The sequence below is a fragment of the Castor canadensis genome, chromosome 17 (genome assembly GCF_047511655.1).
Source record: "Castor canadensis chromosome 17, mCasCan1.hap1v2, whole genome shotgun sequence".
NCBI classification, from domain to species: Eukaryota; Metazoa; Chordata; class Mammalia; order Rodentia; family Castoridae; genus Castor; species Castor canadensis.
In genome coordinates this window covers 40,775,507-40,798,971 of record NC_133402.1, presented here as the reverse complement: position 1 = coordinate 40,798,971, position 23,465 = coordinate 40,775,507, and the positions used below count along the sequence as shown (strand labels likewise).

At 42.5% G+C, this 23,465-nt stretch overlaps 1 protein-coding gene and 1 pseudogene across 3 annotated transcripts in view; one reads left to right on the top strand and one right to left on the bottom strand.

Annotated features, from left to right (window-relative positions):
* Positions 1-2,135: 2,135 nt before the first annotated feature.
* On the bottom strand, positions 2,136-6,968 carry LOC141418506 (signal transducer CD24 pseudogene; annotated as a pseudogene).
* Positions 6,969-22,212: 15,244 nt separating this feature from the next.
* Scn11a (sodium voltage-gated channel alpha subunit 11) overlaps positions 22,213-23,465 on the top strand; it is a 113,371-nt gene continuing 112,118 nt past the window's right edge. For 2 of the 3 annotated variants that reach the window (XM_074059061.1, XM_020178466.2), the window contains exon 1: positions 22,213-22,320. The gene's annotated coding sequence lies outside the window, so the exon portion shown is untranslated. Of the gene's footprint in view, positions 22,321-22,408; positions 22,481-23,465 lie in introns of all 3 variants that reach the window. The other variant, XM_074059060.1, reaches the window with a different exon arrangement.

The window sequence follows — 23,465 nt, the reverse complement described above, 5'->3', positions numbered from 1 at the left end:
TCTCTGTTAGGAATTACCCTATTAGGTAATCCTAATAAGATTTTCTTAACCTCATGCTTTGCCTTGGAGTGGCCCCTATAGCACTTTACCTAGAAAATTTAGCATAACTCAGATACTTAGCAGACCTCTCCTAAGACCATGGATGAAGACTACAAAAAACTAACCTGGAATAGATCCCTAACAACACCACTAGGGGCTGGGCCAGAGACATTGCCTACCATGGTTTTCACTGTTGCTATTTTCTCAGTCTTTCCCAGATGACAGAGCTACTTTACAGTAGAGCCAACTTTAAGCCATTTTCCAGCTTTGTGAGTTACTTCTTGGAAATGTAATTAAGATTCAAAAGGAGACAGTTACATTCTCTGAGCTTGACCATCAGGTCGGGAAGTGACATTCCTGGCTAACAATTTGCATAATATACAAGAAGTCCAACTCAGAAAGGGCTGATAAACAAGTGGTTGATCAGATTAGGGAGTTTCTGAATTAGGAAGATGAGGAAGAAAATCAAGAACCAAGTAAAATAAGCTGTAACCTTGGAAACTGTGACATACTAGTGACAAGTATGGATAGAGGGTAGACGTTTACAGAGAGGGTAGACAAAGGAAAATTGGCAAAGGCCAGTTTCAGGGTCTGTTCACCTACTACCAAGAGAATGAGCTACTGAGTCCGGGGTATCAGTCTCACCTTGGTTTTTAGACAGACCATTTCTTCATTGCATCAGAAATTTCAGGTTCTGTTTTGGTTTTCAAAAAATGTGTCTATGACTATCTGCTGGCCCATTGTGGCTTGGCTTCCACTCCTAATAAGTAAAACTCAGGTTATTGATTTGATTTCCTAGGTTTCCTGATGCTGGGAAGAGGCTGTCCTTGTAAAAGACTGTTTTGTTAAATAATTGAAATGTTTCTGAATCCCCAAAGCTGAGAATAAGATTCTGGGTTTAACCTGGCCCACCTGTGAGCACCTCCCTGGCAGGAACACCTACATACCTGCAACTGAAAAAGACACCCAATCTTTCTCTTGGGCTCAGATGTACTTGAAGTCTGCTTACAGTTCACAACACCTTTTCCCATGTCACTTCTTGTCATTCCATCTTTCCTATGGTGTTCAGTTCACAGTCAGTGTTGTAGAAGCAGAGGTTCAGTGACTTGTTGGACTCCTGCAGTAAGCATATAGTAGCTGTGTCTCCCAACTTAAAAAAAATTCTTTTTGTGTGAATTTAATGCAAATTATCTTCCAGTCATCATTCCCCAATGATTTACAGTTTTGGTTCATTCACATATTTTCCTTTCTAATTTCAAGATTTTTAATTCTAAATTTTGAAAACATTTAACATATGCAGAAATAAAAAGCAGCATTTTAAAATTAGTTGAGGTCAATGCAATTCTACTCTTTGGAATCAGTTTAGCTAAATAAATCTGATATTGTTGAATGAAAACAGGTGATGAGAAATGCTTTCCAAGTTGCAAGGGTAAGATTTATTCAGTATGCTTGAATTCCAGTCCATCATTGCCTTGCACAGGTCGCTTGCAACATAAAAAGTCAAATGTAATATTAAACCCAAAGCCACAAAGGGGAAATGAAAGAGTTTAGGTCCAAAGAGAACAGTGACAACTTAACAATGTGAAACTTTATCTAGAGTATATCAGCATTAAATTAGTACTGCTGAGACAATCCATGGAGGATTATAATAACGCCTGGTAGTTCCTTCTAATGAGCATATAAATAGAATCATGGAAATTTTTTATGTTACCTAACTGTTGTAAGGCCTTGTAGATTTAACAAACCAAATGAAAATGGAATCTCCTTTCCACATCCCATCCTTATCTCTAGATAAAACCCATGCTTATTTTCAAGGTAGAGTTTTAAGTGTCTCAATTTTGGGTGTTATTGCTCTTCATCTTGCACAGAAAATTCCAGAAGATTCAGTATGGGCATTCATTATCTGTCAAACCCTTCCCACATACTTCAAGCCAATCAAATTTGGAATTCTCAACATGTTCTGTGTCAATAAAATAAGGTATAGAATTACTTGTGTTGATGCAGAACTGTTTCTTCCTTGCCATATTGGAATTCTAGGTGCCATCTGGGTTGGGTTTAGAAGATGGGGTAGTAGAGACGTTCCTTGGCCTGAATCTCTAACAGTAGAGATGTAGAAGAGAGACAGCGAGACCACAAGGAGACTGACTGTTGACTGCAGGGCATTACTGCCTCCCTGGTGGTGGCATTAGTTGGATTTGGGGCAGTAGAGGTATTCTGGGAGGCATTACTTAAAAGTGGCAGAGTAGTTGTTTGGTCTGAATAAATCCATGGGGGTAGGAGCAGTGCCAGAAGCAGTAGCCCCAGTCCCAGTCTGGCCACCATCTGTGTCCACTCCGTTGGTTCAACTCGCTGGATGCTGGGTGCGTGGAGATTGGCTGGCTCTGGCAGGTGCAGGCAAGGTGGCCCAACTCTGATAATGAAACAGATCACTGACTCTCAGTTGTCTGCAGTGTTTCTGGGTCTTTCCTTGGATTGCTCACCCATTAACTTCCCTTCTTGCAGAGATGTTTTTAAAAGCACTTTGCTTCTGGAAGTGATTACCCCTCATTTCCTCTTCTCTTCTCTGAGTGCAGTTTTCCCTGGATCCATGTACAGTAAATAAGTCTATCCTTTCCAGGTGAGTTGGTAATTTTTTCTAAAACAAAAAGAGACCCTCTCATTCATACCCATAGAGTTGTCTAAAATGGTGTCTCTCCCCAGTGTTTATGTACACTGAGCAACAAGTGTCACCTGCTTCTGGTGTTAGCCAGGGGAGCTGCCGGCCTGGGCGGAATCTCAGGGTGACCACAGAACCATGAGCTGCTTTCTTCCTTTTTGAGTGAAGAGGATGAGTGGGTCGTTGGGGGTGTGCTTACATATTGGTTGGGGGAAGCTATAATTTTGTAGGGAATTGGGAGTCCTCCCAGAGTTTTCAACTAAGAACCAACTGCCCAAGTGTGAATTTTGACCGTGTACAGACCCATTAGAGTAGACAGGAGCTGTAGGGGTCTAGATGTCACAGAGGACAGGAGTGTGAGTTGGAGATTGACAGTGAAGATGGGGAAGTAGAGTTAGGACAGACGTGGGGGAAACACGATGTAGACTTGGTAGAGAAGTGACCTGATTTCTGATGTTTTATGAAGGGTAAAATCTTAAAGATTATGGAAGCCATTTTTAACATATATATTCATTGTACAGAGGTGAGTTATTGTGACAATTCCAAATAGGCTTACATTATACATTGGTTAGATTGCAACCATCAACTACCCCCCTTGACTCCCTCCCTACCTCACATAAAGCAATTGCATTGTTTCATTGTTCTATTTTGTATATGCATTTGAAGCCCATCAACCATATTCCCTCACTTTCATCTCCTTGATTCGCCCTCCCCACTTCCACAAATAACACCCCCACACACACTGTTCCTTTTTTGTAGTCCTGTCTTTCATTATTAATTCCTAAATCAACATTCAGAGGGGTTTCTTGATGAAGCCCCACTGTGAGTATAATTTAGTTTGGTCAGTTCAACCCCTTCTATTACTCTTCCTCACCCCTTCCCTACAGTCTCCCATTATTCAACAGCTTTTAATACATATCATTATGTCCTCTTCCTGCACAGATGTATTTCAATATTGTTGACACTCTATCATTCTCTTTTTCTTTTCCTCTTTCCCTGAGTTTCATAGAGTAATTCCACTGTTACAAACATGTTCTACATATAAGTTTGTATGTGACCATGCTTGTTTTTGTGTCTGTGTTTATCTTTTGGATCTATCTTTGGAAGTTCAGCTTAAACTTTATTAGTTGTGTATTGATTTTTCCAGGTGGAAGTCCCTGCTTGTAACAGTCTCATGTGAGTGAGATGGCACAGGTCTGCAGAGAATGGACCTCAGAATTGGCAGCCACAGAGGACTCAAAAGACTTTACAAGACTGAGCACCACACCCAGATGTGCCTCTGTGTACTAAGGAAGATTCCAGCTCCACTAGAGAAAGCTTGCAGTGTCTCTCACACCTCATAATGAAGACGGAAGCAAAAGTTGGGTAGGGAAGGGTAAAGTGACACTCATAAGGGATCATAGGATTTCACTTCTTTATACTTCAAAAGCCTGAGAATCAGTCATTCATTCACCCAGTCAGCAAATGCTACTAAGAACCTTAAAATGTACCAGCACCCTGCTCAATGCTGGACATTCAGGGGTGAGCCAAACCAGGACCAGTTAGAGCTTCTGTGCAATTTAATAATCTGGAGGGAGAAACAGATGTTAAGCAATCCCAAAACAAATGTAAAACTGCAAGATGGATGAGAGATCCACAGGGCTCTGAAACCTGAGAATGAGAGGATTTGGCCCAAGCAGGAGAAGGAAACTGTGAAGGTTTTCTCAAGGAAGTGATTCTTGTACTGACATTTGAAGAGCTAAAGGGAATTAAGATGGCAAAGATAGAGGGGAGAAGGACTCTAGGCAAGGAAATGATGTGTGCAAATACCCTGTGGCAACAGGAAGCATGGCAAGCACTAAGGACCAAAAAAAAGTTTCTGTAGGCAAAGTTGAAAGGACAAGGGGAGGGGGGAGGGAGTGAAGAGGGAGAGGCCAGGGCCAGACCATGCTGGGCCTGTGAACCACGTTAGGGAGCTTCTCTTTGTCCTTGCTTATTATGTTTAAAATTTAGTCACTGAATTATTTTTAGCATTCCATTCTATTTATGGCAAGTGTTTTTAGTTTTTAATGTGCAGTACTGACAAACATTTTTTCAAAAAATATATTTAAGATTAAAATGGACTTATATAAATTAAAAATAGTGTTAATAGTTATATTGGTGGTAGGCAGAACTGACAAAATTTTTGAACACAGTGCAGAGATGACTGTGGTGGAGGAGGGTGAGTCCTGGAGGAAGCTCTGGTTTGGAATCCTGGCCCCTACACGACCACTTCTGTGATCTTGGCACTGAGTACCAGTTTCCCTGTCTGGAAAATGGGGATGGTAACATCTGCTTTATGTGGGCAGTTTTGATGAATAATGAATTATGGTAGAAGGTTCTAACTGTGCTTGGCACACCATAGGCAATTGGTGGCTACTTGTTCTTTTCCCCTTAGGGAAAAGAATCTTCTGGAAGCATTGATCATGGTGGCATTGGTAGGGTAGCTTCTGAAATACTCCTGGTGAGAAGTAATGCAGATAAAATATAGGATGGTGGCAGGCAAAGGAATGTTTATAGAGGAGGTGAACTTGAGGTATACCACTGAAGAAGGACTGCCTGCCTATTAATCAGTATGCAGAGAAAAAAACATGCATTCCACCTGGAAGTTACAGCGTGAGCAGAGTGCAGAAGTGGGACTGCATAGGCAAACATTGGGGGTGGTGGAATAATCTGATTTGGGTTGCAGTGGGAAATGAGTCTAGAGAGGCAGATGACAGTAGGGCCATATTGTGCAGCTTTGCCTGCAGGGTAGAATTGTGATCAAAACAAGAGAAAACAAAAGTCCACACTAAATGGTGATGGCCCACATTCATTGAGCACTTAGGATATATCAGGTAGGCAATGTTTTCCAGGCATCTTAAGCTCTGACTCTTCATTCTCTCATCAACCTTCTGACCTGCTACAAATTATCACCAATTTATAGAAACCAAGGCACAGTTGGGTTAAGCAATTTATCTAGGTTATGCAACTCTTATTTGGTGCTTATGGGGAGCTCTGCAAGTCTTCCAAATGGCCCTGGTCTCAGACGTGGATGTGCAGAACGGATGGAGAGGCAGGTGGCAAGTGGCCACAGAGGTAACTGTGACAACATTTCAGACATATTACAAGAGCTGGACCAAGCTGATGGAAATCAAGAGTGAAGCAGAAACCCACTCGTTTTTTTCTTTTTTGGCATGATCACAACCTACTCGGTAACAATTTCTTTTAGGTTTTTTTCTTCTATTTAATAGAGATCTGTGTAGACCCAAATCCTAGCAGGAGGTCTAATTTAGAGAGTCTGTAGAGAGGTTTTTGGAAGGTTTGATTTTTACTGCTGTTTAGAAACCACTGCTCTTCAATGATCCATTCTCTGAGCAGTACTAGATGTTAAATTAGATATTAAAATATTTTCCTGGCTACTTCTAATTCTGCATGTAGTAATAAACCACTCCCTTCTTAGGAGGAAAGCTCTTGTTAAATAAAAGTCTTGCTGATTATTGTGAATGTTTATATGGAATTGTCTGTGGATGGGGGTTGGGTGGAGGGACTGTAGAAAGCCAAGTTTCTTGGCATTAAAGGCAGGAGGAATTACAGATCCTGGGTGCCAGTTGGGGGAGGGGCAGGAGAAGGGAGGTACAGTGTTGGATGTGAATGTTTCTGTTATGTAAAACCCTGGCCATTGTCTCCTCACACCTTCAGTGAAGTCTGCTGTGTTCCAAAGGGTCTTGTGGGATATTTTGAGTGTGTGAAAATAGAATCCTCACAAATATGGAAGCTTGGTTTATAATAGTATATGCATTTCTGTTCTTTGCCTTTCTGTTTTCCCATATTTGAATTGTGTCTTATAACAAGTGCATGGCTGGATTTTTATTTATTATTAATTTTTTTGTGATGCTGGAGATCAAACTCAGGGTTTCACACATGCTAGGCAAGTGCTCTACCACTGAGCTGAACCCTCAGCCTTAGATTTTTATTTTTTAAAGCCAATGTGGTAGCATTGTTTATAACTGGACAATTTGGGCTATTTACTTTTACAGTGATTACTGATATGCTATTTCTGCTATCTAGGTATGTGTTATCCTATTCTGCATTTTCTTTTTTTAAGTATATTTTAAGATTGTGGCAAAATTCATTTAACATAAAATGGACCATCTTAACCATTTTTATGTGTGCAGTTCAAGAGTGTTACATACCTGGGAATGGTCATAAGATCAACCTCCAGAATGTTCTCATCCTCCAAAACTGAAACTCTATCCATTAAATAACTCCCCATCCTCCCCTCTCCCTGCCCCTAGAAACCACCATTCCACTGTCTTTCTCTATGAACTTGACAGTTGGAGGCACCGCATATGAGTTGAATCATACAGCATGACTTTCTGTAAGGGGAACATGTCACTTTGCATAATGTTCAACAATCTCCACTCTTGACACCTTTTCTTTTTCTTATAATTCCCCCTCAACTTGTTTGGAAAAAGTTATGTACTGTTTTTCTTTAGCAAGTTATTTTAGCATGTATATATTCATCTAAAGTCAATCAACATTTTAACCCTCCTGCTAAATTAGATACGAGGATCTCAGGATGCTTTAATTCCTATTAGCTGCTCTGGACTTACACACTTCTGTTACCAGTATTTTATTTCTAGCCTGCCTCCACACCCCTCAAACCAGACATTATTATTCTTGGTGGTGTTATTATTTTTATAATCAGTATTTGCTTAGCAATATCCAAATATTAACATATTTTTCGTCACCATCCCTTTAAGTGTCTCAGACTTTCTATCTAGGAAAGTGTTTCTTCTGCTTGAAGTTGTATCTTACAATTCTCTTTAAGGATGATTTCTTGATGATTACACTTTTCTTAGTTTTTGTCTGAAATTGTCTGTATCTCACTGTTGTTCTTGAAAGATAGTTTTGTCAGCGTAGAATTCCAGGCTGGCAGTTTAGGTATTTTTCCTCTCTCTCAGTACATTACACACTTTATCCTATTGTTTGCCCAGGTCCTTTTCTGCTATTGAGGTGTCAATCGCCAATTCAACTGCCACTCATTGGAGCATGATCTGTATTTTCTCCATGGCAGTGTTCAGAATCAAGTTGCCTTTGATGTTTAAGAAATTTCATTCTTAAGCGTGTAGGTATTGATCTCTTTAAAATTCGTCTTGTTTTAGATTTATTCAGCTTCTTGGACTTGAAGGTGGGAGTTTTTCTAACAATTCTGGAAATCTCTCTATTACCTATAATGTGTTGAATATTATATTTTCTTTATTCTCTCTGTCTTTTCCTTTTGGAAATTCGACTTCTATTAAGTCTTAATTTATTCTCCAGATCTCTTAATCCTTGTTATATTTTACATAATTGTGTTTTTCTGTGCTGTGTTTTCATTTGCATCAATTTATTTATATTTATTTTCTAGATTGCTAATTTTCTCTTCAGATGTGTCAAATATGTTGTTGAACTTGTCCTTTGCATTTCTTTTTTTTTTTTTTTTGGCAGTACTGGGACTTGAACTCAAGGCCTCACGCTTGCTAGGTAGGCACTCTACCACTTGAGCTATAGCCCTGGTTCTTTTGTGTTGGTTGTTTTTGCGCTAGGGTCTCTGTTTATGCTCCCCCTGGCCCTGACATCCATCCTCCTATTTGTGCTTCCCATGTCGCGGGAATGACAGGCACGCATCACATGTCCAGCTTTTATTAGTTCAGCTGATATCTTACAAACTTTTGTCTGGGCTGGCCTGGAACTATCATCCTCCTAAACTCCATCTTCCAAGTAGCTAGGATTGCAGGCAGCACCTGGCCACTGGCTTTTTATTTATCTATGTTTTTTCCTTTCTTTTTAAAATTTGCTGAGGCCTCTCTCTCTGTCTTTGGTGATAGGGACCAAACCTAGGGCCAAATGCTTGCTAGGTACATGCTCTACCACTGAGCTCAATCCCCAACCCTGAAATCATCCTTTATGGTTTCTTACAGTTCTTTGTATCCTATTTTTATGCTTTTCTATTAGTTTTAAGATTTTGATAATTTCAGTACCCGACATTCTTGTGTTGTGTATTGCTTTGGCTGGTTCTTATTCATGGTGACTTATGTCCTTGTATGCTTTGAGATTTTGATAGCTAGATCAAAACCTTGCATATGGGAGTTGCCTGAGGCTGGTCAGAGTGGAATTCCTCTAGACAGGGTTTGTGTTGGCTTCTGCCAGCCTTTTGCTTTGCCTACCTTCATTCCTGGTGCAGCCTTTTGGTACTCTAGCTTAAATATCCCACTTCAGAGGTGTCCAGACTTTCTGTCTGCCCCCACTCCTGCAGTCATTTCCAGGGCGTGGCAAACTTCCTGTTTCTAGTCAGTTTCAGTCTTTAAATCATCGGAGGTTTAAAAATGTTCTGACTCTTATGCCTTTAATATTTTATCCATTATTTTATTTTATTTTTAGCAGTACTGGGGTTTGAACTCAGGGCCTCATACTTGCCAGGCAAGCGCTCTACCACTTGAGCCACTCTGTCAGCCCCTTATCCATTATTTCAGTTGTTTTGATTGCAGGAATTATTCAGGGTATCTAACTCTCCATTCTGATGGAAATATCTCTTCTTTAAGTTCCACAGTTCTTAAATATAAAAACCATTATCTCATATTCCTTTCTTTGTTAGCATTTTGATTTTGTTATGTGTGCATGTGTATATGTGTGTGTGTGTTTATATATCATATATAAAACATCATACACCTACGATGTTGGTGTTAACTTCTGATTGCAAGGAGAGACTGTGAGCCTCTAATTAACAGTCTTGTGAAAAAAGACTTTCTCTTGAGATAACATTTATGTAAATCAAAACTTTATTTAAAGGAGTATAGCAATTAAAACTTTTTCTTGTGATAAAACTGAAGGATCTCAAATTCTGAGTTTATTTTCAGAATTAATAATAATTCTATTATTTTAGAATTCATATGATATTATTATTTTTTTTTTTGTGGTTCCTAGCTTTTTACCCTAAACTTGTAGAAGGTCTAAAGCTTGGCTTGTTGACAAACTGTATACCTTTTATCCTACCAAGTAGATGATTTTAATTTTCGCTTCAAAGTAGAAGCTAAATTAATAAAGAAAGAACTTTTCTTTAGTTTTGTGCTAATTGTCACTGGCTCCTTTCCACCAGCCCTTTTTTGTGAAGGATTTTTCGAGATAGGGTATCACGGAACTATTTGCCCAGGCTGGCTTCAAACCTTGATCATCATGATCTCTGCCTCCTGAGTAGCTAGTATTATAGGCCTGAGCCTGCAATATTAATTAATATTAATAATAGCATTAATTTTATTTAATATTTTTCCATTAATCCACCAGCCTAAAATTAAGACTTGGTTCTTATGTTGGTCCTTGCCTAGGCAATTGTAGGATATGGCAAAAATAACTTAATTGCTCTGTCATTTGATTTTCCCATCCATAAAATACAGATAATCACACACACAAAAAAAGAAAAAACAAACTGAAGGTTAGCCAGGCACCAGTAGCTCATGCTTGTAATCCTAGCCTCTCAAGGAGGCAGAGATCAGGAGGATCAAGGTTCGAAGCTAGCCTGGGCAAATAGTTCCCAAGACCCTATCTCAAAAATACCCAGTACAAAGAAGAGCTGGCAGAGTGGCTCGAGTGGTAGACGGCCTGCCTAGTAATATTGAGGACCTGACTTCAAACTCCAGTACTGCAAAACACACACACACACACACACACACACACACACAGACACAACCTTGAAGGTTGAGAACAGTCTTTAAATGTAAGATTAGATACCTTGCACTATATCTTATAACCCTCTCTTTCTACTTCTATAACTATAAAATCGCCTTTTGATAGTGTCTATTAGACATGTGGACCTCAACTTTTAATGTTGTTTCCTAGATACTATAGCTCAAACTCTTCAAAGCCTTGGTTGTTGTCACATAAACATTGTGTGTGACATCATTTTCTTTAACACAGCCCTTATGCTCCTAATATTCTCTCTTGACTGATGATGTCATCATGCTCACTTTGTCTGCCTCTTCTAACACAGGATTATTAATAAAATCCCAGACTCTTAACAGATTCTTTGTCTTAAATTAAATGTTAGAAACATTTTTTTCTTTATAGCCCACAAGAAGTTCAAGTGGGTGATGTCAGAAACTCTGCTCATTTCTGTATGCCTCCTTTGATTCCCTTCACCACTAATGCTTTATAATTTAGTAGGAACTCAGAATATGTATACACATACATACAGGAAAACAAGAATCACACAGTCCAAGCAGGTTGTGCAGAGGTTAAATCTGCTAATGAGACCAACTGGTTTTCCTTTGGGTGGGAGGCATCCAGTGGGTCCCGGTGGCATGGATGGTCATTAGACCCTAGGCATCATTTAAGTGACCTCTGGCCACACAGCCTGCCTCTCTGATTCTCTCTCTCTCTCTCTCCTTTAGGCCATCTGTCTGCCAGTGGCTGAAGCTCAAATGGGAGTTGGCCACTGCAAGAGACTGGGAGTGGGCAATGACTACTGCTTGTCATGGGCCATGTGAGTGGGCTTTTATGGTGGCCATGTAGTCTTGGAGAAGCCACAGACCCAGGCCCACAGGAGGCTCCCGAAGCACTCACCTCCAGCCCCCATGGAGGTAGGCACAGCCCTGAGACTCTTCTCTGCAGCATTTTCTTCCCTCCAATTAACTGTGCATAACAACAAAGAGTGAAACCAAGTGATTTAAGTAATAATTTATCATATTCAGTCACCATTAACAGCCATCTAGCATTTCCTTTGCCCTTTCAAATGAGTTTTTGTTCTGATGCTCAGCTCTTCTGTGTATTCTGCAAGCTTTTAGTGAGTATATCCTCTCCCTCCTGCCCTCACTCTCTCCTTCTGCGCCCCCCTCCTCCTGCCTTCCTTGAGCTTTGAGGCACAAGTGTCTTTCTGGAAGCAGCCGAGCCATCTTCCACCTAGCATCTTTTTCCCATTTAGTAGGAAACTGAATGTTAATTTATGAGCATGAGGCTCAGTGTTGAAAGACACAGGGAAGAAGATACAGTCTTTGTCCTGGATGGGCTTTCAGGCTAACTGGGGAGGTGAAATTTATCTGACATGAAACAGACAGAGGGGAATGAGGGGCAGCATTTTGTGTACACAATGTCGTGCTGGCCTGACGCCCGGCAGAAGTCAGATCTTGCTCTGAAAGAGCTCGTGCAAGAAAAGGACTTGAACCAGGACCAAATATTGGTGTGAATTTGGGGCAGGAGTGATGGGCAGGCAGACAGGCAGGATGCCAGGTGTGGGTCTGGGAATGAGCCTCTGATATGAGGGCAGGCAGGATGAGGATAGGGAGTCCATTAGGAAAACTCTTTACTTGCCTAATTGCTATTTTATTTCCTGTTTGGGGTCACTTGGCCTGGAGCTTCTCTTTCCTAATCTCATGGTTTCTGGGGGATGGGGATCCCAGGCAGTGGTCCCAGTGAAGTTTTAGATTTTATGGTTCTATTTCTTTCTGCTCTGTCGGGCTATGTATGTGTGTAAATGTGAGTGTGTGAGTGATTATGAACACTCACCTGGATTCTTAGGGGCCCTTAACAGATACTTGGGTTCCTGGATTTTGGGCTGGGATGATAATAACAAAAACCATGGCAACAGAGGTTGTAGCTTTGAGTCACAGAGGATGGACTCTGGACTTTGTACAGAGGCTCCAATAGAAGTTCTCTTTGTAAAAGGCTATCTGATGGTGGAGGATGGGCCCAGGGATTGGGAGAGCAGGAAGTCTGGGCCTGTGGAAGGGCTGAGGGAAAACCCATATAGTATATTCCTTTTGAACTGGGTCCCAGGACTTTGGGGACACACTGAAGCTTCTATAGTCAGGATATAGTGACAGCCCACTGACCTCTTCTTAGAAAGCACCACCATGCTGGGTGCTATGGGGAAGGGATCTCACTGGCCTCCCAAGAAGCCAAGATACTAACAGGTTGGACTTCCCAGAGCATAGATTAAAAAGAATCCAAGAGAGTGGACACAGTCTTATTCTGAAGGTAGCTGCGAGTAATTACACACATACTTACTCTGAGGTCTCCAAGTAACTTGTCTTAAAGACCAGGCTCATTAAAAAATTAACTAAGAAGTCAGGCACAGTGGCTTATGCTTGTGATTCCAGCTACTTGGAAGATAGAGATCTTGAGGACTCTGTCTCAAAGAACAAGTGGGACATAGTGGTACACATCTGTAATCCCAGCTACTTGGGAGGCAGAGGTAGAAGACTGTGGTCTGAGGCCATCTTGGGCAAAAGCATGAGACTTTACCTGAAAAATAACTAAAGCAAAAAGGGCTGGGGTGGTTCAAGTACTAGAGCACTTACCTTGAAAGCACAAGACTCTGAGTTTAAAAGAATCCCAGTACAACCTAAACTTTTTAAAATTAAAATTTCCAGTATGTATTTTTAATTTCCGAAATTAAATATAAAATTGACAGTAAACTAAGTAAAACAATGTTAGCGTTAGTTCAAAATTATGCTGATCCAATGAGCTGATATACAGTTATTTAATAAGTTTTTTTTTAGAGAACATATTATTTGATTGAAAGAAACCTTCAGATAAAATGCTTGAGTTAGAGGGTATAACCCCAAGGGTATGCATGCAAAAAATAAAGGGACCTCCTTAAAGTTGCTGATGTCAAGATGTCCAGAGAAAAATGCTTCATTCCTGAGAGGAGAGAGGGTGGGAAATTGAGGTGACTAGAATTCAGTACTGAGGTTTGAACTCAAGGCCTCATGCTTGCTAGGCAGGCATTCTACCACTTGAACCACTTCTCCAGTCATCTTTGTGTTGGTTATTTTTGTGATAGGGTCTTATTTTATGCCCAGGCCAGCCTGGACCATGATTCCCTACTTGTGCTTCCCCTGCAACTTGGGGATGACAGGCGTGCTGTTAGGGTCCGAGAATCCTATTCCTCTGAGAGACAGAGAGTCACACGTGAATGCAATCAACAAAGCAGAGTTTATTGAGCTGGCAAGCCAGGGTCAAGCTCCCACACAGACACACAGGTCCGATTGGGCAGACAAGACCCCGAGCCTCTTTAGGGAAGATCTTATATAGGCCCCTACCGGCCGTTACAGCAAAAGCCCGCACAGTACATAGCCAATGAGTTTGTAACACCACATACATTTCCAGCCTATCCATTTAAGAGTACATTATTTCTTAGCCTATAGATTCAAGGGTCAGTATTCGCGCACACGGTTACATTTAGCAAGCAGGCAGGGCACATTTTGCACATACTTCTAGTCGTCTTTTGCAATCTGCTCACATTCCTCACATTCCTCACATTCCACCTGCCCCCATCCTGTTTATCTTATCCTGCACGGGGCATCCTGTGCTGGCTTTACTGGTTTCTGCTATGGGGATCTGCTGGGGCAAAGGGCACATCCTTTCAGTGCATCACCCCACCCAGCTTTTGTTAGTTGAAATGGAATCTCCTGAACTTTTTGATCCAGAGCAAAAAGTTGAACCAGGATCCTCCCAATCTCTACCTCCTATGTAGCTCTGATTATAGGCTTGAGCCACCACACCCAATGAGATCCCTTTTTTGCTCTGGGCCGTGCAGTAGAAACCTCCCTGCTCTGTTGCTCAGAGAAACGTTGGTGAGATCCCTGTTGCTCGCTGCTGCTTTTATAACAGCAGGCTCTTCAAGAGGGCCAGAAGAGAGGGCAGCAGGCTTTGTTACAAGTGACAGCAGAGATAGGCAGGTATCACCTGTGTTCTGATTAAAGGAAACATTCTTTTAATGGTGTCAGATGACCACAGGGGTCAAGTACACCGGGAAGTTTGGGTTGGGCCACCTTATAAGGAAGGCATTTGTGGAAGGCTTTGTATTCTCAATTTTAGAGGAGAGAGAACTGAGACTCATCATGATTAGGCTTTGACATTAAGCCACTAACGCATGACTGAGAGAGGAACTGAGAAAGAGAGAGCTCCAATCCCTCCTGGGTGCCCAGTCATTCTGCTTTGAACGTCAGCCTCAGTTATTAGATGTTGTCTCTCCTATTATCACTCTAAATCACTGAATTCACTTCCAGATGCTTTAAATTTTGCTTCAGGAATACTTACTCCATTTCCACCTCGTCAGGGAAACATGGAGAGAGAAAGCTGCAACAGGCAGGGGCATGGTGAAGTAAACCTGCATCCATTCACTCTTCAGGGAACGCTGACTGGCAGCCCCTGGCCCTTAGAGTTGGTCAGATGTATTTCTTCCTATTCAGTTAAATGTGTTCTTCTTGTCACTGCAGCTCCCTGGCTCCATGTGTTCCACAGGGGGTGTCCTTATGGATGTGTGACATTGTGGCTGGCCACTGTGTTTCTGTTTATTTCTTTTTTCGTTTTGTTGTTGTTGTTGTGCTGTGGGTACATTGTGGCATTTACAGAAGTTCTTACAATATATCAAATATATCATACTTAAATTTGCTCCCTCCAGCATTCTCCTTTATTCCCCCCCACCACCACATTTTTGTTTAAAGGTTAGACCTGTTCATTCCTCCCTTTTACAAACCTGGTGTGCTGCCCCTTTAAGGCTTTCCCCCTTTTTTCCTCCCCAATAAGGGCCAACCAAGAAGAATGAAGCCAGAATAAATTGAGAAAATATTTGAAACCTATTAAGCGTGGCAACAAGTTTATTGTGATTCCTAAGTTAATTATATCCTTTTTGACTTCCAGCCAGTCCCTTCACTGGGTTTCCATATAGACTTGGCTACCTATCCCAGTCTCAGCTGGCGGCATGCCTGTCTGCCTGCCTGTTCCTTTCCCCTCTGCCTCCAACCACCTCTCCTCCACTCCATTCTGCACAGAGAAGCCAGCAATCCATTGCATCTTCACTGTGGCAGGGGCTGTGTGGGTGTAAAGAATATAGAGTGTGTGCCTTTGTATCTCTGTGTAGGGTGGGGTCATGGTAGCTAAGGGAAGACCACATGTGTAAATGGTAACTCTTACCATAGCCACTTACATTTATTTCACAAACTTTCCAGTTAAGTGTTATCCCCTGATCATTTAAATCTCATGAATACTGTGTATTAGATGTTATCAGTACAATTTTCTGGATGAAGAAACTGAAGCTTTTTTTTTTAAAAAAAAAGACCTTACACAGCTATTATTAGGTAGAAGAACAAGGCGAGGTTTTTATTTATTTATTTTTTGGGAGTACCGGAATTTGAACTCACAGTGCTCTACCACTTGAGCTGCACCCCAGCTCTTTTTGCTTTAGTTATTTTTGAGACAAGGGTCTCTTGTTTTGCATTGAGCCAGCCTGGACTTTGCTCCTCCTAACCTAGGCTTCCTGTGTAGCTGGATAACAGGCACATGGCATCACACCTGGCTTACTTATTGAGATGGAATAGCACTAGCTTTTTGCTAGAGCTGGCTGCAATCCTTCCTCCGATCCTATGAAACCACGATCCTTCCAATCTCTACCTCCTGAGTAGCAAGGATTGCAGATGTGAACCACTGTGTTTCCCCTCTATACTTGTGTTAGTCAGCTTTCCATTGCTTTGATAAACGCCTGAGGGAAACAACTTAAAAGAAGGAAAGGTTTATTTTGGCTCACAGTTTCAGAGGCTTCAGCCCATGTTCTCTTGGCCCTGTCACTTTGGGGTCTGTGGTGAGGCAGTACATTATGGGGGGAACACATGGCAGAGGAGACTGCTCTCTCCTCATGGAGCCGAGAAAGAGAGAGAGAGAGAGAGAGAGAGAGAGAGAGAGAAGGGCCAGGGTTCCAATATTCTCACAAGAGCACACCTCCAGTGACCTTCTTCCTCCAACTAGGCCCCACCTCCTTAAGTTTCCACAACCTCTCAGTAGTGTCACCACCTGGAGATCAAATCTTTACCACATGTGGTTTTGAGAGACATTAAAGATCCAAACCATAACAACACTTACCCTGGTTCCCCAATAACAACGAACTGTTCCTTTGTTTAGCCTTTTAAAGTGTACAGAACAACTTTCTATTATATTGCCTCCTCCAACCCTTAAAATGTGGCCATATTTTTGGTCTCTGAATTTCTCTAGGAATTGCTTCTTCCTGATCCATCCACAGGTAGACAATGGAACTGCCTAACCACCATCTTCCTGATCTCTGTTCTTTGGTTCAGAGTCAGGCCCCTGAGCCAAGTAGGGCCATTCAGTCCCTTCCTCAGGAATTCTGTGTCTGGGAACAAAAGAGGTCAGCACAGAAACATAATGGATACAAGTGTCCATTTTTCTACTAGATCTACTAAGAACAGAGAAAAGCAGGGTACAGGGAGAAAGGAGAATAAAGAAGATGGGACCAACAATAGAATGAGACACAAGTAGACACAGAACTGACTGGATTTCCTGGAGGCCTTCAGTCTTTGTTTCTGTTCCATGAAATCAAGCAACTTCTTTTTCTTTGGATTCTGTATGACGCTCTGTGCCCTGTCAATAAAATCTCTTTTATGTTTATATTAGCTAGGGTTGGGATTCTGTAACTTGCAGCCCAAAGAATCTTCAATAGGAAGTAGAGTGAACTAAATGCTAAGAATAAGTCTAAGGAGTGAACTATGGAAGTCAGAGGAGGCAGCAATTTCCACTGTTGTATTGCAAGACATCTCATGAGCTAGAGGTTGACGCCTTGGCTAAGCACCTAAATGTATGTACAGTCCTTTAGTAAGCCCTGTGGAGGGAAAAGCAAAATATACCCAGACTATTTTTTTTTTAGGATCTTTCTGATCACAGCAGCTGCTTTTTGTGCCCTGCTGCATTTCCTCAGTCCGTAGCTGAGGTCAGCTAAAGCTGTGCTGGACAGTTCCCCTGTATAGGAATGACATCCTACCTCAAGGTTCTGCCTTGCTTCTCTTGCCCTTTTTTTGCCCTTGTTTTTCCTCCAAAGCCACAGGAGCTCTGTCAGCCCATAAGCAAGCATAGCCTAGGGATCCTATGTGGGAAGAAAGCTAACCCCTAGCTGAGACTGAAAATCTGCTTCCACATGACTCACTCACATGGCTAAGAAATTGGTGCTGGCTGTTGGCAAGAGGTTGGTTCCTCCAAGCCTGGGGTCTCTGCAGGCATGAATGATTGTTCTCATGGTTTGGCTGCTAGCTTCCTCTAAGTGGCAAATCTGAGACAGCAAGATATTATCATTAATGCCTCCTAGGTCCAAGCCTAAGAAATCACTGTGGCCACTTCTGCAATATCTTATTGCTGTCCGGGTCTGCCCTGTGTCATTTGAGATGGGACTACACAAGAACAAGACTGTCAGGAGCTGAGGACTTGTGGCACCACCTTGGAACCTAGGTACCAAATCACTTCTGTATCCCCAGTAGGGATACAAGCCTGGGGCTAAATATCCCAGCCTCCTTATGCTCTGCCTGGTTCTTCAAGGGTCCCAGAGAGGCAGCCAGCCATGTCAGTAATCATCTCAAGTGCACACCTTTATTTTTGTCTTTCTTTTCAGACTTCCTTTCCTCTCTTCTTCAGTCTGGTTTCCTGTAATCATCTCCCAAATAAACTCCTGTACCGAAGTGCTTGTTGAATGCTTTGGGGGGATCCTAACCCAAAATTCAGAGATAAGATATCAAATAATTTTGAAATGGTGTAGGACTGATTATAAATGCACTATGTGATTGGAATATTGATGGCTCATTGCCTAGAAGGAGCTCAAACAGGAACTGCACGGTCAAGAAAGGCTTTGTGGAAGTAGCAGGGAACAAGAGACGGAGGGTAGGGAAAGACAGCCTGAGAGGTTGGGAAAGGTGACAAGAGCACTGCAGAACTCAGTGGGAAGAGGCCCACGTCAGGGACAGACAAGAGTGAGGGGTGTCTGGGGGAAGGGTGTTCAGGATGTAGGACAGTCTACCAGAAGGAGCTGGGCCAGATTATCTATCTGCAAGGCCATCGTAACAGTCCAGGTGAGAGGGGGAAAGGGCTTGTTCTAGGCAAAGCTAGGTGCAGATGAAGGATGGGAGTGAGGAGCAAGACCCTACAAAGGAGAACCTGGAAGGACAGACCTATAGGACCAGGGAACCATGGCTGGGCCTCAGGAAGGACTGTGAGGAGGTCAGCAATTTTTATTCCTTGATGGATAATTGCAACGCACCTCTGAAATAAAAAACACACCTTTAAGCCTGGAGGCACAGCATTGAACAAGACCACAAAACTCTGCATCTACAGTGAGCATTTTTTCTAGAAGTACCTGTCTAAGTGTCTGTGTTAGAACCTGGGAGGCATGTGCTTCCTAGGAAATAAATTATGTACTTAGAGCTGTGTGCACAGAATCCCTCTCCTTGGCTGACTCACTTGGAATTTCCCAAAATGCTATGCTTATGTTGGTTGCTGTGTGTGGCATAGCATAAATCCCCTCTTGACACCATCCATTAACATTTGCTTATTGGCATGGATGACTTATTGTCAGGGAGATGTCCAGTGGTGCACATTAGGGAAGCAGAGGACTTGGTGGTTATGCAAAAAGCAAACAAAAGCTTGAGATGCTGCCAGTGCCATGTCTGTCATGTGACTTGATTCAAGTTCAGATTCAGGTTCCTCAGTGATACTCAAACGTATTCCAGTGTATGGAAATCATCCCCTCAATTTAGCCTCCTCTTCTTCCGTGCCCTCCCCCGCCCCATGCCAATATCCATCCTCAGAGAAATTTTATATGCTTGTCCTGAACTTCCAGGCCTGTGTGTCCTGGCCCTGCCTTTCTTGGAAAGCCCATCCCTACCTTCTCCTCCCTGAGCTCTGTAAGCTTCAGCTCCAATCCACCTCTTCTTGGAATCCTTCCCACAATGAGCTACTCCCTGGTCCATGCTGCAAAGCCCTCTGTTTGCACTCACTGCAGCTCCCGGGTGGAGCCTGCCCTGATCTGGAGTTATTTGCATACCCTCCTTTTCCACACAGCAGGCTGATGTTCCTCAGGCCCATTTTACGCATTTCAGGACCTCACTTGGTGTTCTGCAGGAGTGGAGGCTCTGTGTTATCTTTGTCACACAGATAGTAGGCACGGCCACTGCCAAAGTTGATGTGCTTTCCTTGGGCGCTGATGCTACAGCTGGTGGCTCATCAGATGGTAGGGTGCTACTGGCAGGGTGGCAGGAGAAAACCTGCCATGCAGCTCCAGGGATGCAGACATGGACACCTGACCCTGTCTGATGCTGGCATCTTCCTGCTACGTGGACTGGGCAGTGCTAAATGCAATCTCCATGCTGCTTAGGTGGCTTTTATGTGTGTGTTACTTTTTGTCACTTAAGTCCTTACAATTGAAATCATTTGCATCTACCTTGAAGAGGGAATTGGAAAGATTGTATGAAAGTTAGGAAGCCTGAATACAACTTAATAGCTTGGAAAAACAGTATTTGAAAAGAGTTGATATTAAAAAACACTGGAGCCTTTTAAGATAATGCATTTAAAGGCCTCCTACCTCTTCAAGTTCACGCCTGTTTTAATTCATGTCAAAATGCTTAGTAACTCTAAGTAATTTTCTCATTCTTTGGTCTTCTCTATTCTGAGAGTTACTCTAAAATCAAACAAAGACTTAGAATTCAGACCCTTCTTGAAAAAGCCAGGCCATACACACCATGCCACAGGGCTACTTCCATGTTTGTATTCTCAATTCCTCTCCATAGGACTCAGGTGTTAGGTTAGCAGAATGAGAAAATCAACTAGGCATTTTCCCTCTTCAAAATCACCCCAGTCAGGCATGGTGGCTCACATCTATAATCTCAGGTACACAGGAGATGAAGATGGGTACATTATAGTTTGAGGCCAGCCTGGGCAAAAAAGTTAGCAAGACTTCACCTCAAAAAACAAGCCAGATGTGGAGGCACATACTGTAATCTCAGCTACTGGGGAAGGGATGGTAGGAGGATTGCAGTCCAAGGATGACCCTGAGGAAAAAGCATGAGACTTTATCTGGAAAATTAACTGAAGCAAAAAGGGCTGGAGGCATGGTTCAAGGGATAGAGCAGAGAAAAAGGAACACTTATCCACAGTAGGTGGGAATGTAAATTAGTACAGCCACTATGGAAATCAGTGTAGTGTGGAGGTTCCTCAAAAAGCTAAAAATAGACCACCCTATGATCCTGCTACGCCACTCCTGGGCACATTTCCAAAGGAATGCAGGTCAGCATACAACAGAGGTATGTTTATAGCAGCACTGTTCACAACACTGACACTATGGGATCACTCTACATGCCCATCTACCGATGAGTGGATAAAGAAAACATGGTATATCTACACAATGGAGTATTATTCAGCCACAAAAAGAACAGAATCATGTCATTTTCAGGTAGATGGATGGAACTGAAGATCATCATGTTAAGTGAAATAAGCTAGACTTAGGAAGACAAACTGTGCATATTTTCTCTCACATGCAGAATCTAGATCTTAAAAAAAGGACATGAACATAAAAGAAGGACTGGTGGAAGGGGGACCAGCAGGAATGGAGAGAGAGAAAGGAGAAGGTGATGGGGGGGCAGTGTATGTGCATATGAAAATGTCACAATGAAACCTGTTTAAATTTTTTTCAAAAGGAAGGAAAAATGGAAAGAAATAGAGGATGTGAGTATGATCAAAGTACATTATATGCATGTATGGAAATGTCACAATGAAACCCCTTTGTACAATCAATTAAATTGTCAATAAAAAGCCAGCAGGCATTTACATGTAGTGTTTGCCACATGTTTTACAGTTGCTGTCACCTTTGATTTTGACACTAAGAAGGTTGGAAAGGATTTTCCCATTTTTCAGGGAGAACACTATACCTCAGAGGAATTCAGTGCTCTGTCCCATATCTCACGGCTCACAAATGCCAGAGCTGAACTCATCTTCTGTGTCCCTTGATTTCCACCACACACTCCCTCCAGCACCAACTTCTACTCCTGTTCCCTGGTAAACACCCATCCCATTCCCTGTGTCAGTCAGCCATTAGTGGTCTTATGGCCAAAAATAGTTTAGGGTGTGACTCTTTCTAGGCAGATTTAAATTTTCTCCAAGAATTAACGAAAGAAGCAGCTTCCATGAAAGAGTTTTGGGTTTGGTGACAGATCTTTTGGTGGCCAAGGATTCTTTTTGGCACCCCTATGGCTACCATAAGAGTAAGCATGTAATTTCCCAGGTCTGGGTGCCAGTGTTGATGGCATAAGGGAACAGCATGGTGGAGATGCTGATTGGACTGTGAGCAGTTTCATGCCACAAGGGTCACAGCAGGTCCTGTGGGGTGAGACCCCAGATCCCCAGCTACAAAGTAAGCTGATGAACACAGCATGGCTTTCCAGAAAGAATTTTCTGTATTTCTTCACCCACTTGGATGAGGCCAAAGGAAAAAACAACCTGTTTCTTTATTAATGATGCTTTCTGCAGAGTTAGATTAAGCACTGATTAAAGGCAGATGCTTCCAAAGTATAAATGTAAGTACCCTCTCAGTCACTTCTCCAGTTACAGGGTTTCCTACACTATTCTTTAAAATCACTTTGGCTCTCTTCCCATTTGCCTTCCTCCCCGCTCTCCACTCAGCTTCCGAGCTGCCCCTCCCAGAGCTCCAGCCAGCAGCCAGGAGCAGGAGCTCGGCTGGGCTCGGGTGAGAGCCTTGGCCTGTGGAGAGCGTGGGAGGAATCACTAGGCTTCTCTGTGTCTGGAGCCACCTCACTGGAAGGCAGGTAAGCCCTTCAGGATGGGGAGGCCCTGTTCTTATGTCCATCCAGGCCTGGGACTTGCTCCTATGGAATTTGGTTTGTTTTTCATCAGGTTGAGAACAATCCTTCTGTAACTACTTACTCAAGTCAGAGGCAGAGACCAGGTACAGCATGCATGGCTCAGGTGAGGGGGTCGTTACATGTTTCTTGCAGGGCCCAGGGGCATTGGGACTGAGAATGGCTAGCTACCCTGATAGATGCTCACAATCCTGGACTCTGTGTCACAACTGTAGTATTCTACACAAGGCATCCTTAAATCTTGTCTCCATCTGAGGCTACAGTGCAAATTCTCCAAATATTTTCTGAATTACAGTAGACAGTTAATAAGAAATTGATGCACACTTTCTTTATTGAACAGCTGGAAAACTAATCTCAGAATAGGCTGTGGTTTGAGATAAATGGTGTAGAACTCTCTTCATATTCATTTTCTTTGGTTTTCTTATGGGATCTATGAAAGGGGAGAGAGGTGGTTTTTTTGTAACCACATTAGGGACATGGCTATGTGTCACCAAAGCTAAGAACTTGTTCAGGCCACCACCCAAAGTGGGTGAGGAGCCATCCTGTAAGCACATTTCCTGCTTGGCTGTTTGCCTCTATGGATGGGTGAGGTGGCATGCTGGGGCCGGTGGGATGCCTGAGGCACTGGTATGTGAACAGGGAGGTGGCAGTGAGGCTGATGTCCTGGGAGGCACAACCACACACAGTGAAAGTGCCGCAGACCCAGCTTTGCTCCCTGGAGGCTGTGTGGCTTTTTCCTCCTGATCCCCTTGTCTGACCTCCTTGGGGATGTCTTAGTTTTCAATATGAAGAATGAGGCCAGCAGGTGGAATTACATAGTGGCTAAGAGTTTGAGGCCTGGCAACTCATTGGTTGGGCTTGGGATTCTCTGATAGCTACTTATAGGATTATAGGGAAGTCTCTTAATTTTTCCAAACCCTAATGTCATCGTTCATAAAATTGGAATATATAATGCCCACCTGGTAGATTGCTAGGAAAATTATGAGAAATAATTCATTTAAAGCAGTAGACTCATTTAGGACATAGCTTGCTTTCATTAATCTCATGTGGACCCTTGGCACTGAGGTTATGTAGATGGGATCCACGTTCTG